The following is an 11,333-nucleotide window of genomic DNA, read 5'->3' as shown; positions in this document are numbered from 1 at the left end:
AGGCACCTGAGTGATAGAGCAGGAAATATTCTGAGGAACCCTGACTCCCCAGGGTGCTCCCAGAATGCAGTGTTTTGGTTAATGGATTTTCTCAGAGTACGGACCTCTTCTTTCTGCTCTTCCCTGAAAGTCCCTAGGAAACTCACTGCAGCTGCTCACTTCCTGCTGCTCAAAGGAACCTAGCCGTCCCGGAGTGCAATTCAGCTCCTTAGATGGCCAAGCACCTTGGTGAGGTTCAGCCGCCATGTGTGAAGAGCAGGACTCTCCTAACTGCCCGCTCATCGGTCTGGGTCTTACACAGGTCATGTATGCTCCGACACGGCAACAGTGCTGTGTGCACTGAGCTGAAGGGGCAGAGTGGGAACAGTCATCCCCATATCACAAGCGAGGAGACAGTGCAGAGAGCATGGGTGTCCACTGGGGCCGTGGATCAAATAGAAATGGAGTGGTGTTTGCTGAGATGGTGTCATAAGATGAGCTTACCTGGTTTTTAATCCTGGTTTTGCCACTCAGTGATAGCATGGCCTTTGAGCCAGTTACTCTTGGGTCCCAAGGTTTCTGGTCTGTAGAATTCAGAGGAATTTAGGGGCTGGGTTACAGCTCATGGTGCAGTGTGCACTGGTACACAAAAGGCTCTGGGGTCAACCCCCAGTACCACCAAGAAAAGAAGGTAGGGAGATCACTGAAATAGTGTTATCTGGGGATTCCAGCAGAGAAACTAGCGTTGTGCCTGGTCTGAGAGGCCCTCAGCACACGGAAGCTCTTCTTACTGTCCTCTTGTCTCCCACTTGTCTCCGCCACCAGGATACCTGCCCCTGTGGTCAGAGAAAACATGGGATCGGACTGGTCTGCCCTGAGCCCATCCAACTCTGGAAGTCTCTTTGAAGTTAACCTACCCTGTGAGCTTTGGAGAATGGCATTCTCTTTCTAATAACGAGTCAGAGCTTTTATTCCATAGGTAAAACAGTTTTCTCTCCAGAGGTGCTGCAGAGTCCTAGGCTGGCAGCTGTGTGTGGATTTGTTGACAGTGAGCACTATGGTCTGGAAATGTTTCTGGGATCCTGTAGAGCAATCTTCCTTAAGACATGCACAGGGTTTGAACATGAGACTAGGAGGCATGTGAGATGAGATTGGACACATTCAGATGGTGTGGCTGTGGAGAGCAGGAGATATTTCAGATGTGAAATATATTCTGCTTGACTATAACAGAAACTTTCATTGGTATGGAAGCATTCATGTTCCTAAAGACAGAGAAATCTACTCAAGTGTAGACCTTCATGTGTTCACGTAAGCAGGTGTGTGTTCCCTCATGTACCGAAGACCATTGCTAACCTAAACACTACAATTAGAAGTGATCAGAGCCATTCACCGAAGTTGGTCTTACTACAGAAGAGAACCCAGCTGGAAGTTAAGGGGTCAAGAGGGTTGCTCTTGCCTCACCCATGTTCAGCATTGTGACTTGGATAGCATGCAGCTTCTTTGTGCTTTACCTGCTCATTTGTAGAGACAGCGCATCTCTTTTGGAAAACCTTTCAGCAGCATTGCCAAGAGCTTTGAAGATAATTAGTTACTTTAATTTATTAACTCATATCCTCAAATTCCCTCCTAAGGAAGACTCTTGAATTTGGAAAAATCTGGACTAGAGTTCAGCTTGTCTGAGGTTTTCCATCTCCAATACCATCATGGTTTCACTTTGTATTTTGAGTGGTGTTTGTGTATGTGTGCTATTGTTTGAGATAAATTCTTACTATGTATGCCTGGCTGTCCTGGAACTCATTATGTAGATAAGGCTAGCCTTGAACTTTGCGGTGACCCCTCCCTCTGTCTCCTGGTGCTGCAATTATAGGCATGTGCTGCCGCATTTGGCTTTATCTTGATGTTTCCATGCCTTAGTAAAATTGAGAGCTATGTAAATGTCCATAGTCCATGTTAGATGAATGAGGACCATCTACTTAACCCATCTGCAGTATTTACTAAGAAGCGTTACACTTCTGAGGGCCAGCATCAGACAGGTAAATGTGAAGTCAAAGCCATGGATAAAGAAAACATCGGGGAGTCACAACCCCAAGTGCAGGGAACACTGCTACTGCTCTGACCCCTCATAGCAGCTGTCCTCGTGTCACTTTAGGGGCCCATGCATGCTTTTCTGTGTCCAGTTCATTCCTCCTGAACTGTCCTCCCCCCTCACCCAGCAGCTGCCCACCTCTCCTTTCTGCCCAGTTCAATAGATTCCCTTTCCTGCTAAAGTGGTATCGCTTACTCCCCATTCTTGTTCTCGTTGTCTCTGCTCCAGTATGTGTGCTTTGGGTGTGTATTTGTCTTATTTCCTGTCGCATTTGCTTTTGTATGTATACACCGGATGTTCCATGAGCGTGTGCTAACCAAGCTTGGTAAAAGGCCTGGCATAATCTAAGTACTCGATATTGATGCATTCTCACTTTTCACCCTTCCATTTGCCATGTTTACGGTTCATTTCATAATGGCCATGCATTAGACTTAGAATAAACATAACAGTAACTCGTTTGGTCATTTATGTGCCTTAAAAGGTAACCACCTCAACGTTCGTCAGAGCTGCCTGTCAGTCCAGTCAAATGCTGGTTACCTGACCAAGCATCTCCTTGGCCCTCTCAGCTTAGCTCAGGTGTGTGTGTGTGTGTGTGTGTGTGTGTGTGTGTGTGTGTGTGTGTGTGTGTGTGTGTGTGTTGCTGAGCTTGAACATAGAATTTTTCATACATACGCGTCCTCTACACTGAGCCCTTTGTTGTGTTGGTGTGGATGGGTTCCTTGCTAGCACACCTGTGAGAAGATCCAGCAGGCAGGTCTTGTTGAGCAGCAGGCCAGATGGTGAACAGTTTTGCTAGCTTCAGTACCAAGCACCTCTTCTGTGCAGAGACTGCTTTATACAGTGATTTTGATCTGCATAGCAACACTTGAAGGTTACTTTTATTATCTCCATTTGATATATATATAAAGCCATGCAAAGAAAAGTTGTGACTTTACCAAGGCACGTCACCCACCTTAGCTGTGTGCAAGCACACCCTGCCCTCCGTCCAGGCATGACAGATCAGCACACTTGGTGGGCAGCGGTGCACCATCAAGTGGAGGCTGCAGCTCTCCAAATGTGCTGTGGTGCCCACCCACCTGCTTCCAGGGTGCAGTGAAGCAGTGGAATCCAATTTGCGGCGGTGACCTAAGAAGGGCTATTTTTAGGAAGAAAGTAGGTCAGGGGCTGCAGTGTTGCTGCAGGAGAGTGGAGCAGCCTCCCCTCTCAGCAGGACGCTTCCTCACTTCCCAGGCAGCCAGAGTGAGGTGAGGAAGGCAAGGCCAACATTCTCACAGGACCAGCTCTGTCATTGGCAGGGCGGGCCTCCTGGGACACAGCACAGATACACCTACGACACAGAGGGTTTGTAGGAGACCCTGGGTACAACTAAGATCCCTTTCAGGAAACATTTTGAATGTGGTGTAGCATGGTGCACACCTGCTGCATGCCAGCCACTGTTCTGTCTTGATGTCATTATCTCAATCCATCCCTGCAGTTGCTTTGCAGGGTAGCTATCAGACTGAGAGATTGCTAAAGACTCCACAGTTCTTGCATAGTGGAGTTGGTTTGGCATCTAGTGTAAGATTCCAGTACCATGACTATATGGCCAGTCCATCATACCATGATGGGTGTGATTTAGTAAATTACCACCCTGCTTCTGACTCATTTTCTCCAATACTTCAGGGAAAGCAGTACAGAGTTGGCTTTCTCCACATAAACTTAGCAAGTCAGGACCTCCAAGGGTGCCAGGACCCTTCCTCAGGACTACCTGATGATGGAGGCCTGTGGGAACCAACGCCAAGCTAAAGCATATGATTTTTCTAGACTCATAGTATTTGAAGTCCTCAACCAAACTCAACCTACCACATAGCACTGCAGATCTGTGACAGATTGTGGGTGCTTGGCAATGCATAGGCCAATGCAGACTTGTAAACAGAGTGTAGTAATTTACTATCATGATTCAGAATGCGTAGCACAGAGGACTCTGATAGACACCCACTCCCTGACCAGGGGCCACAGGTACCATCGGCTTTGAGAATTTGTTCCTGGATGTATTCTGGTACTTCTGCTAGAGAGTTCATCCCTTGTAGAGGCCAGCACAACCTGAGACCTCTTCTACCTTTTCTGGACCCAAGGCTAGGTGACCTTGGAAGAATTGTATTCATTCATTCATCATTCATTCATTCTTCATTCATTCATTCAGCAAACACATTTGAAAATTATGCTAGGTATGCAATTAGCAACATCATTTCCACCCCACAGAATTTATGTCCCTCTCTGGACCTTATTTTACTTATTCATCAAATGAGTAGGGAAAAGAAGAAAATGGGCCAGTTTCTTCTATCTGTAAGACTTCACAACCTACAGTTCCAAGTTATAAACGTTCATCATTGAGTTACACTGTCATTCTTAATCATTTGCATCTAATGCAAAAAAAAGCAAAATGAAATCACCAGTTTCAGACTTGGGAGGGGCAGCAAGGACATAGGCTAATTTAATTTCCTCATACACAATGGGGGAGAGGAGGCTACAAGAAGGGTGTGCCTTGTCTGCATTTTAGTGAAGCCAGGGTGGGGAGGGCAGCCATCTGATGCCAAGGCTCAGCCCTGTGGTGGCTGCTTCCCAACCTCCGGTTGATGAGCCACTCCCAGGAGGGCTTCTGGGGTTCTGCAACAGTGAGCTCTCCAAATTGTCCCTACCCAGGGGGTGAGGGTAGAATCTGATTGCTGAACCCCAGAAGTGAAATAAGACTGAAATTGCTTATGCCAGGACTGCTACAAAGCTAGTCATGAGGTTGAAGCAGGGCGACCAAGTTCCTAAAACAAGCAGATAGGCAAATACAAGGTAACTTCGAAAGAAGGCTGGGTGGAAATGGCTGCCATGAGCTCATATGGGGAACCTGCCAAGGGCCAGCCTCCCCTGCTGTCCTCAGAGCCTCCTATGCCTTTGGAGCTTGTCTACTACCTACTTGCAGCCAGTCCTGGAATCGGAAGCTGGAAGGACAAAGGATGTTTTTGATGGCCAGCAGCAGGAGGCCTATCTCCTAGGCAGTAACTGGGACAGCCTCACTTTGCACCAGGAAATGCTGTTACTGCAAGCTTTGGCAAATACCAAAGCACCTGCTTTTCTCTCTCCATCACTGTCCGGGAACCAGCACGTTGAAACATTTCCCTTGGTGAATCAATAGCATTTTCTGACTTCTAGTGATTCCCTTGGTTCTAAGAAAGTGTTCAAAAGCCAGAGACAGCAAGAGCATCATCCTTGATGAAAACCTTTATCCATTCTGTATTTCCATGTGTAATTTTAATCTACTAAATTGGTTCATTTCCTATGCTTTATTATAGTAAAAAGCAATTTCCAGTAGACATATAACATTGTCAATGAGAACAGCTCACACATGTATATAAAATGCCATGTGCAGACTTACATACTCTGTGGTACCTAGCAATAAAGACACCTTGTGTCTCAGAGAGAGACTTCCAGTTGGATGTCTGAGTAGCCAGCATTGACTCCTCTTCCTCTGCTGGAAATTGCTTTTTACAGAGAGAGGGCTGGGTCACCGAGCTAGGCTCCTGACCTGTAAGTCATTCCAGCTCATCACCTGGGGTAATTACAGGTGGGGACTAGGAAATTCCAGTTGTGATAATCTACCTGGTGATGCAGTCAGGTTTGGAGTTGTCTTCTAAGGATACCTCTGGCTCTGCTGTCTTAGCCCTTTCCCTCATCTCTTGCTCAGTTTTCTTTCTTTCTTTTTGTCTTGTCTTTTCCTCCCAGGGAGCTCTAGGGGTCACATCTTACCGCCTCTGGACCACCTAGATCCAGCACAGTGTCTGGCACCTGGGCAATACTCAGCCAGCAGAAGATGATGGAGGGAAGGAGGCAAATTCATTTTCATGACTTCACTACTACTTAGATATATCCAAGTAATTTTCATAATTTGTCCTGAAAGTTCAGTCATTATACGTCTCTTCTGGAATATAAATAGATCAAGTACAGCCTGGGAGACCTGACAAAATGGGATATAAGTCTCAGCTCCCCCCTTTTACTGTACAGTGATTCTCTCTTTTTAAATCTGTGTGTGTGTGTTATGTGCATGTATATTGTGCACATGTGAACGTCATAGAGCAGCTTCTGATGTTAGTCCTTATCTTCCTCTTTGTTTCAAACAGGATCCCTGGTTTGCTAGTTGGTACACCAGGTTAGCTGACTCGTGAGCTTCTAGGAATTCTCCTGTCTCTGCCATGAGAATACTGGGATTACAGACATGAACTGTTGTGTGGGTTCTGGGGAGTCCGCAGGTCCTTATGCATATGCAGCACACTACCTCCCCAGCCCGAGAACAATACCTTGTTTAACTGCAGTTTCTCTGATGAGGATTATGCACCCACTACTCATGCTTGCTGTTGGGATTGGCTTACTAAACTGTGGTTGCAAGAGTGCCCACCATAAAATTAGAACATAAATATTTTAGCTCCTTCTCTTTTTTCCCTTGCTCAATGCTGAGTGATAGAGAGCAGAGAGAAAGCCTGGGAAGGATGGATTCTCTCTAGGTTGGCTTCCTGAGGCTCTGACTGAGCCACCGACACCTTGATGAATCCCCGATTACTCAGCCCTGAGCTCAGCAGGATTAACACAAGCAGCAAGAATCCAAGAGACTGTTGCAGGCAGTTCCTGTGCAACCATGTTCAGTGTTTGGGCTTGCCTCGAGAGACCCCAGGCCATTATGAACTGCATGGTTGGGGACTAGAGATCTGGGCACTGGTTTTGTGACAGCTCCTCTCTCGATGTCCTGGCACACTGCTTTCATAAGAGTTTCTTTTCCAAAATATAACAAGCTGTTTCAGCCCCAGACAAGAAGCCAGACTAGTTTGTTCTGAGCAAATTGGTAAGTGATGAAACCTCTCAGAATACCTCCAGCAACACAGCGATGCCAGCAGCCACCCGAACCACTGATTGTATGGGATCCTTAAGACTGTGGTTTGTGATTAAGACTGTAGAGCTTAGAGTTCTACCAAGGTTCAAGTCCTGGCCCAAGTGTGTTAGTAATCCACTCTCAGTATTTCTTCAGCAACAGAGGCTGACTGGAGTATACTGTGAGGGTTCAGTGAGTCCTGCTACTTAGCATAGTGCCTAACGCATGCTTAGTCAGTCTTCAGCAAACGTTACCATGGTCACTGTGCCACCCAGCTCTTCATTACTGTAACAGAATACCTAAAGCAGTAAACTTACTTTGGCTGTTGAAGTAAGAGCTTTGGTCCATGCTCCATTGGTCCGAGGTTTGGGGGGGGGGGTCTGTGGTGAAATAGCACATCATGGTGGAGGGGAGAATAAACAGTTCTGTTAACCCACACAAGACCCCTGCACAAGGGGCCCTTGTATGCTCGGGTGGCAATGATGTGGAGATGGACCACATTCTACTCGTACATTCTGTAACCTGTTTATGGCCACACTCTGTGTACCAGGCCCATGCATACATATTTTGTTCATATACCCTGTCTACTTCTCCCCTTAAACTCCTCCGGGACTCACCTCTCCCAACTCCTTGCCCTCCCCATTTCTAATAACCCATTGAGTCTAATTTTGTTGTCCGTATTCACATAGGAGTAGAGAAAATAATCATTTTTGTTTGTTTTTTGAAACAGGGTTTCTCTGTGTAACACTCCTGGCTGTCCTGGTCTGTAGACCAGGCTGGCCTCAAACTTACTGAGATCCTTCTGCCTCTGCCTCTGCCTCCTGAGTGCTGGGATTAAAGGTGTGTGCTACCACCACCTGTCGAGAAAATTAATCTTTGTTTTGTTTTGTTTGTTTTGAGACAGGGTTTCTCTGTGTAGCTCTGGCTGTCCTGGAACTCACTCTGTAGACCAGGCTGGTCTCCAATTTAGAGTTCTATCTGCCTCTGCCACCAAAGTGCCATCACCTGGCCTTAGGAAATATTTTTTTAATGTAGAAGGTTTGAGTAGAAAGATTTTGATTGGAAATTGATCACATTTCACTGGAGGTGACTTTTAAATATTCAAATATAGACAATAGGGCATGGTGGCTTTAGATGCCCTTGAGAAGTCTAACTTGGATCCAGCATCTTTGGGGGTCAGGCTTGGGAGGCGTGTGGTTCTCCTTCTTTCCCTGAACATTCTACAAAGGGATGCCATGGGAGAGGAGCCAAAAGATGTCTGAGCAGTCCAGAGAGCCTCCCTCTTAGGAAGCACCACACGCACTTCTGTAGTTCAGATGTTGCATTCAGACTTATAGGTGAGGTAGTTCTGTTTAATGTGTGCACTTTTTGTTGCTTAATTAACACACTATTGAATATGTATGCACATGTTGAAGGCATAGTGTCAAGTCAGAGAAAGACCCCTGCTTCTGGGGAGTGATACTCCTATACCTACGTGACAAGCAGGGTGCTGCCCTTTCTGTGAATACTAAGTCTGCAGGATGCTGGATTGTTGACTTTTATCAAGGTAATGCACCCTTGAATTAGAGGATTAGTTTGTGGGGGCTGCCTCTCTAGCTGCACCCCTCATTCTGTCCCTGGAGGCCTTTCTTCTCCAGAGTCCCCTGGATAGTAGCTACACCCCCCCAGGCAGTATTTTCTAGTCTGTTGCCTGAATGCATCTCTCTGTGTCCAGGGTAAGTAGGTAAGGGAGAGAGAGCTGTCAAAATGTCTCTGTCTGCCTACAGAGTGGCTGGGAGAGCAGGGACTGATGGGCAGCACCATGTGGCAGGATCTGTGGATATCTATGAGGATATCCACTAGAGATATCCAAGAACAGTTGCCTTATGAAAACCCAGGCTCACAAGCCATATGGATTCAGAGTGGGGATCATCACACAAGGTAACTAGCTGTTGATAGCCCTGCCCAGTGTAGTGAAGGGAGAGGATATTGACACAAGATATTGGCACTAGGGAAGCTGGCATTCCAGACTCTGGAGCCCAGACTACATTACAGCTGAAGCAGATGGTGACTCTTGTTGGGGACAGGTGTTCCTGCAGAGACTGGGTGACCAATTGTTAGGTGGGTCAGGGAGACACCAGCTTAGGGACTTTGATTCTTAGCTTTTTTTATATATTTATTTATGGGTGTGGGGTGTGTGTATGTGTGTGTGTGTGTGTGTGTGTGTGTGTGTGTGTGTGTGTGTAGTGTCTATACATAGGAGGGGGACATCAAATGAGTTCAGCCCTGCAGCCATCAGCTGGAATGAAAGACTGGGGTCACATGACCTGAGGAAGAACATTCGTGTCTCCCCAGAGCACAAATGCAAGGCATGCCTCAACTCCCTGGCAGCCTGGATGACTAGGACATTCTGTCCCGTTTCTCCCTGAGGACTGATACCCTTTTAGTGCAGAGCCCACCTGGCTTGGCTCCCAAAGGAGTGCTTTCAGGTGCCGCTGGCGTGTCTGCAATCCGATCCCCAGTAGGATTCAGTCCCTGCCTTCTCCAGTGCCAGCTCTCTCCCAAAGCTGGTCGTTCTGTGTCTTAGGAGATCCATGATGGTTTATTCCTGGGGGGAGTGTCAGCTAGATAGACTAGTTTTTTGTTGGGGCTGGCACAGTCCTTGAGGCTGCTTGCTGCTTACAGAATCTTTGACAACCCAAGCAAGGCTCTGAGTATGTCACCACCTAGCACACTTGAATCAAGCCAACCTAAAGATGTTTGTTTGTCCCTGTTCAGGGTGTCCACAACAGCTCTCCAGGGTGCATCTATCCATGGAATTCAGGATCATGTTTACTAGTTATTTTCTCCACCCAGCATCCCTGCAGGCTCCCAAGGTGGTTTCCCAGTCCCTGTCTTCCGCATTAAGAGCATGGCTGTGCAAGGTGCGGTTGTGTGTCTGATTGTTGGTGGCGCTGTTTCTCACATTCCCAGCTGGACACAGTGAAAACACCATTGAGCAGTTCTGATCTTGCACAAGCTAGTTATTAATATTCTGTGTGGCTGTTAAGAAATCAAAGTAAAGCACGTGGTGAAACAGTATGTGGTCTACACTGTGACTCAGCTGTGTTCTCGTGCAGACCTGCAAAGGGAACCTTACCATGCACGCATCCTGAAAGTCAGGAGGCTAAAGTGATTTTCCCTTGTCTGGGTACCAGCTTTCCATCAAGTGGGGAGTGTGACCCCTAGCACCATCTCCCTGGGAGGGCAGGGCACAGAGCCTGGCATGGGAGGGTTTGTAGCAGGACCGACTGCTTCCTTCACCTAATCCCCTCCACCTTTCCGCTACACCCTACTGAATACATTTAGAAGCTGAGGTCATGCTGAGTCCTCTCCATAGCTTTCTCCCCTGTGCTCATCCCCCTCGCTCCCTCAGCTGAGTGCGGTCAAATGCAGCCTGTTTTGTCATGTGCCGGTCCTGGAAACACCATGAGTGAGTATCACACCCCTGACATTTGCCCTAAGGCTGGGCTCTAATAGGAGCCTCACCCTCCCTCTCAGCCTGGGGCTTCCCCTTTCCTGGCTTGCTCTGGGGCAGATGCGGAGACTCCACTTCCTGCCACACGTGGCTCATGCTTTCAGGCTGCTAACTGTGTTCCTGAGCCGTTAGGAGCACACATAAACTGGAACCCTGGTCTGGGTTCTGTGTCATGCTCTCAAGCTTGCTGACTTCTGTGCAGTGATTAAGGTGAATGTGTAACAGGAAGATAGCAGCCCCATCCTGGTCCCTCACTTGGAGAGGGGAGATGGCTCAGTGGGAAAGAACTGGTGGTGTAAGCCTGAGGACCTGAGTTCAGATTCCCAGACTCACATACATCCAGATGCAATAACGCGTGTCTGAAACCCCAGCTCTCCCGCAGCAATCTGTAGGGACAGAAGAATCTCTGAAAGTTCCAGGGACATCTAGGCTGGCATCTGTAGTGGCAGACACAAGACAAACAAGGGGATTGAGGACCAACACCCGAGGCTGTCCTCTGACCTCCACCTTTTCTCTGAGCACCTGTGCCCGCCCTCACTCACGTGATCATGCACGTGGATGCACATACGCATAGAAACAAAGGTTTGAGATTAATAAGATAAAGTTTATTCATCTGGCTCTCAGGGGATATTCATTTACTTAGAACTTGGGCCCAGCTAGCCCCTTTGCTAGATAAGTTGTGGCTGTGGAGGGGGCAGACAGGTATGTTTTTCATGGACCTTACATTCTAGGGTGGGGGAATGGTGACAGAAATGCGGACTAGTAAGGCAGTAAGATGATTTCAGATTTCTGTGCGTGAAATAAACGTGCTGTTAGGGTGCTGAGTATCTGGGAATTACTTTGTGTACTTTGGATAGGATGGTCAAGAAAGGACCTCCTAA

General features: G+C 47.4%; 1 protein-coding gene across 8 annotated transcripts in view; it reads left to right on the top strand.

The window, feature by feature from the left end:
- The window catches only part of Sergef (secretion regulating guanine nucleotide exchange factor), a 185,422-nt gene that overhangs the window by 142,340 nt on the left and 31,749 nt on the right, over window positions 1–11,333 (top strand). The gene's annotated exons all lie outside the window — the stretch shown is intronic.

This window comes from Mesocricetus auratus, unplaced genomic scaffold (assembly GCF_017639785.1).
Source record: "Mesocricetus auratus isolate SY011 unplaced genomic scaffold, BCM_Maur_2.0 Super-Scaffold_100054, whole genome shotgun sequence".
Classification (NCBI taxonomy): Eukaryota; Metazoa; Chordata; class Mammalia; order Rodentia; family Cricetidae; genus Mesocricetus; species Mesocricetus auratus.
Note: the sequence above shows the minus strand (reverse complement) of the source record. Positions and strands in the feature narration are given on the sequence as shown.